The 5,659-nt window shown below is 40.2% G+C and overlaps 1 pseudogene; it reads right to left on the reverse strand.

Moving 5' to 3' along the window:
* Nucleotides 1-3,540: 3,540 nt before the first annotated feature.
* Nucleotides 3,541-5,659, reverse strand: part of LOC109394159 (60S ribosomal protein L12-like) — a 105,910-nt pseudogene continuing 103,791 nt past the window's right edge.

The following is a 5,659-nucleotide window of genomic DNA, read 5'->3' on the forward strand; positions in this document are numbered from 1 at the left end:
TGACCACACTGGGGCTGGAGTTAAAAAACTTAGATTGGGATCAACAGAATAGTACACAGCCATTACTCACAAGCATCACCTTCAACTCTGGAGCTAAAGAAACACAGAGCCCATTGAGTTAGACCCTTTATAGCACAAGGAGAAAGATGAGACATAAAGAGGTTGAAGTTGCCGGCCTTTAAGCCACATCTTCATCCCACTAAGGCCATTAGACTGTAAATGTAGATGGCCTGAAATCATTTTACAATATCTCTGCCCCAGCCTTCCTCATTCCACATTGATTCATTTCTAAGGACAAAAGTGTAAATGTGCTTTCAGGATGTTGACTGTTCAATAATTTATGTAAGGCTGTAAACACATTTCACCACATTTAGGAAACAGAATTTCCTTATATTTTTCCTATAGCACAGTCTATCAACAATTTCTAGTCAATTAAAATCTCTTGTGATCAATAGTCTTGTTTCCATCTTTTGTAATTTTCAGAAAACCCATCCTTAAAATGCACTTCTCACTATGTCATCGTGCCTAAGAATTATCTTTCTACTATTTTTGTTCATATTGCATATTTTGCCAAAATCATTTCCTTTTGTCAGCCAGAACTCAAATACCATCATTTCTCTTATAACATATTATGTCATCCATCTTCATTAATGTCACCTATCTCCTCTTTATGATGTTTATGCCTTTCTTGTACACGCAGCTCTTTGATATTTTGAATCCTCTCTGCTACCATTTCCTTATTTTAACTATGTCTCTGTAATATCAAGGATATAGCACATTTTGTGTGTTTCTTCTAGAGAGATACCTCACAGGAATCAATCTTGATATACTCTTCTGACAGTAGCTAGTATAATAGACATTTCATTTTGGAGTTCCTGTTTTTCCCCTCTTATTGCAGCTTGACTGTTCTTTTTATTCTTCCCTTTTGCATTTGCCTGTAGATACATTCCTGGTATCTAAATCCTGTTTTTCTGCATTTCTCCTTGTTTACATCATTAATACAAATAAAGTTAATAGAATTATTTCCTAGATTAATCATAAGATTTCAAGGTTAGAGGGATGATAAAGGTCATCCAGCTCATAACCCATTGGGAGCTTAAATTTCCTGATAATATCTATTAAATGTTTATACCAGCTGTGTTTGAAAAATCACCATCTCCCACGTTTGTTTCCCATATGTGCAGCCCAGTTTTTAGAAAATTCTCCCTTACACTGGGTCAAATCCGTGTTGGACCAAATTATCTACCTCGTTTTGCCCTCCTAGTAAGTAGCCTTTTCTCAATATTTAACACATCTGACCAACAATGATACGATTTCCATGTTTCCTTTTTCTTTTGGCTCTTGGAAAGGGCTTCTTTACCATTTAAAAAAATCCACCTTCTACCCCTCCTGCTTTTAATGAACATGGTTTTTAATTTGCACCATTAAACAGTATAACATGTTATTTTTGTCACTAATCAAAAAGGTTGTAAAACCACAATAATATAAAAACATACCCATTTAAGTTATATTTCTTGAAAGAAGTGCTTATATGCCCACAATGAACTGAGGTTTGTAATGGAAGGACAGAACAGCCTCATATAAGCTGCCTGATTTCCACCCCCGCCCCCAACTATATTAGTGCTTATTGGTACCATAACAAGTTAGTAAGTACAAACATAGCAGCTTAAACAACACAAATTTGTTATCTTACAGTTCTGTACATCAGAAGTCTGTCATGGGTCTCACTGGGCTAAAAATCAAGATGTCAGTAGGGCTATGTCCCAGAGTAGGCTCCGGGTAGGCTCTGAGTCTTTGCCTTTTAGGCTTGTGGAGGCTGCCTCCATTCCTTGGCTGGCGGCTCCTTTCTCCATCTTTAGCAGCAACAGCAGGTGGCGCTCTCACATCACATCACTGATCTACCTGCTGCCTCCTTTTTACACTTTTAAGGGCCCATGTAATTTCACTGACCCCGTCTGGATAGTCCAGGACGACCTTCCCGTCTCAAACTGCGTCACATCTGCAAAGTCCCTGTTGCCACGTAAGGAAACATATTCACAGGCTTTGGAGAGTAGGAAAAGGACATCTTTGGGGGCCACTGTTCTGCCTGGTCCAGCCACTATGCCTGAAATTTTTGTGGTTGCCACCAGTAGACCCAGAGGTGCCTTATATGAGTTTTAAATTCACTGAACTAACAAGCTATCGAGTATTTACTGTTTAAAAGGTATTATATTAAATATTATGAGAAATTAACATTATGTTGTGTAAACCATCTCTATGGAGCACAAATCTTGCACACCTTCTCCAGTTTTCTCAGTAATGCCTTTTCCTTCTCTCCTGTACTGGCTGGCCCTCTACTTTCGGACTTGGGTGAAAACTCACACTGCAGGGAGTAGGTCTAGCAGTCACTGATAGGATTTGAACATTCACGGAGTGGCTGGCTGATGCAACCCCGAAGTTCAGGGCAGTTAGCCTCCAATGGGGCAAGCTTTGTTGAAAGGGAAAAGGGGAGATGGGAGGGGTGACTAATAATCTCCCCACCTTTGTCTGGTATGTGGGCTGCNAAAAATCAAACTTGATTAGTCAGGAAGCACACTGCAAAGTGTCCAGCAGAGATACGAGATGAACTTCTACGATACGAGATGAACTTCTACCACTTACTGTGTTCTCTTGGCAAGTTTCCTCAACTGTAAAACAGGGATAGTAGTAGGTCTTGTAATGGATGGTTGCCATTTGGCCACAAAGTGTCCACATATCCTTTAAATTTTGAGGGATTCCCAAAATAGGTGGGAGGCATGGTCCCTTTCTCCCATGAGAAGGGAAAATATTTCCTATCTTTGTCTTGTGGAAGCCAGAACCCCAGGCAGCAAACAGATTTTGCTGAAAGTAATTGCTAATTGCTTCCTAAGTGTACAGCCAATTCTTGAGGGAGACTTCTAAAAAAGCAGTTAGACATTAATTTCAAAAGAAGCTGAGGTATATAGTCTAGAGTCCAGTTGGGCTAGTGTCCAGTGCTGGCTATCTACGGAGGCAGTTCTAATGGTAGGGTCTTGGCCATCCATGTCTTTCCCTGCTTTGTTCCTGTTTCTCTGGGCTTCCTAGAGATTCTTTCGAAATATCCACTTGCTGTCTGAGTTAACTGGTAAGTTTCTGTTATTTGTAACGAGGAACTCTAATTAGCATCGGTGGGAGTTGTAGAGGACTTGGCAATGAGACCCTCTGTCAAGAAAAAGCCTGTGGCCCTGCTTTCTCTTTTTTTCACAGGTTCCTTTAGCAGCAGAGAGAGCTGCTCATGCTGAAGGGTTGCCAAATCCCTACTTTACTTTGTGCTATGCACCATTCATACACTCATGTTTAAAAAGGCATCCCTCTGGGATGTTCATTTTTACAAGCATTTAAAAATGCTGTTTGGGAATCTTTAGTCACTCTGTTAAAAAACTCCTTTGGGGTATGCCTCAGTTGGCTAGGTCACCTAGTTGCAACAAATAGTGACTTTTTGTTTTTTGATTGTCAAATGATCTTTAATTGAAATATTTTCTTCTGTAGTTCTTACCTAGCTGGTCATCCCACTGCACTGCTGTTGATGTCATCTATGATGTCATGAGAGTGGCGGCCATCAACACTGCAGACCACAGACTGGGCAGTCCCCAAGATCTCTTTAATGGTTCCAGAGAGTTTTCAAGCTAACAGCCAGTGCCGCATCTGTCAGCAATGTTGACAATCTCATCAAAAGTGACATTTCCACTGTGCTTAATGTTTTTGCTTCTTTCTGTCTCTTGGTGGCTCTTTGAGGGCTTTGATGATCAGGTCAGAGGCAGAAGGTACGACCTCAATCTGGGCCTGTCTGTTCTACATGGTCAGTTTCACTGTGATCCTCAGACCTTTCACCGGTTGCTTTAGCAATGTCATCATCAACCCTTTTGGGAGACAGACCCAGGGGGCTGATATTGGGGGCCAGGGCAGATGTGGCACCTCAGGTATATGACTTTGATCTCATTGGGGTTGAACTTCAGTGGCCTGGTGGAAGCGGCTGGTGTCAAAGGAACGCGGATTCAGGTCGACCGAAGAAAGTTGCACCTTGGCCTCCTCCAAGCCGAAAGCCGAAAGAACAAATAGTGATTCTAAGATTGCTTTTAACTACCAGAAAGTTCTTCTGTGCTGCATGTAAAGTTATTTCTTCAGGCAACAAATTAGCACAGTTCTTGACAGTATCAAATATGAAATTATGTCCCCCTCTAGATTAGCCATAGCTAGTGAGAATACATCCTGTTTATTTTTCTAAAATTTGAATAATAACTGATCTTTGTACTTTTTAAATTCAATACCTATTTGGTGATTAATTCAATCTCAACTTTATGGGGCAAAGGAAAATGGCATATATTGAGCTCCTACAATACACCGGGCACTGTGCCAGGCACTTTCAGATCCTCTTAAAATGCTTTTTAAATTGAGGTGTAACTAATATATATATAATATTATATTAGTTTCAGGTGTACAACTCATATACTCTTCACTTAATCCTCCCTGAAAATTATATATCATTATCTTCACTTTATAGTATATAATCTGAGATTCATATTATTAATATTTAAATAATAAAATTAGCTTATAGTCACCCAGCTAAGAAATAGTGACAAACGGATCCCACACCAGCTTGTGTGATTCTGAGATTATGTCTTTTCATTCATCCCATCATTAAATATTCAGTGTGTACCTAACCTGTGTCAGGGATAGGGTTAAATAATGAATATCTCTTCCTTCAAAGAACCCAATGATTAGAAGGGGAGACAGACTCCAAAATCTACAATATACCATATACAATAGTGTGAATAATCCATGCTAGAAGCATTGAGAGGTATAGGGGAGGAGCTCAGCTGCAATGGTAGTCAAGGAGGGCTTCACTAATGAGTGAAGGCTGAGCTGAGGCTAGAAGGAAGATTAGGGGTCAGCCAAGTAGATAAGGGAAAGATATGAATGTATCTATCTACCTACCCATCTACCTACCTGTTATGAACTGAATGCTTGTGTCCCTCTCAAATTCATACGAGTTCAGACAATCAAGTTTGTGAATTCATCCTAGAAAAAGTGCTACAAATCTCATTGCTGAATATCACTACAGTCACCTTTGAAGTACTCCCCTTGGGAAGCTATGCACCAATGCCAGTACCTTGTCTACTCTTCGAAGTAATTTTGGGATTCTTATTCTGGAATAGCCATCAGAGCTGTTGTCGTATTACCTGTGATGTCCTGAATGTCATCAAAATGTCTTCCTTTCAATATTTCCTTTATCTGCAGGTAAAGAAAAAGGACATTGTGGGCCAGATCAGGTGAGTAGGCAGGGTGTTACAGTTATATGTTTACTGGCTTAAAACTCCCTCCCACAACAAATGCTGTGAGTTTGTGGGGAAAAGGGAACCCTGGTGCACTGCTGGTGGGACTGCAGACTGATGAAGCCACTGTGGAAATCAGTATGAAGGTATCTCAAAAAACTGGAAATGGAACTATCTTATGACCCAGCAATTCCACTCTTCGGTATTTATCCAGAAAAACCCAAGACATTAATTCGAAAAAATATATGCACCCCTATGTTCATTGCGGCGCTATTCACAATAGCCAAGACTTGGAAACAACCGAAATGCCCATCAGTAGATGACTGGATTAAGAAATTATGGTACATTTA

This window comes from Hipposideros armiger, unplaced genomic scaffold (assembly GCF_001890085.2).
Source record: "Hipposideros armiger isolate ML-2016 unplaced genomic scaffold, ASM189008v1 scaffold_413, whole genome shotgun sequence".
NCBI lineage: Eukaryota > Metazoa > Chordata > Mammalia > Chiroptera > Hipposideridae > Hipposideros > Hipposideros armiger.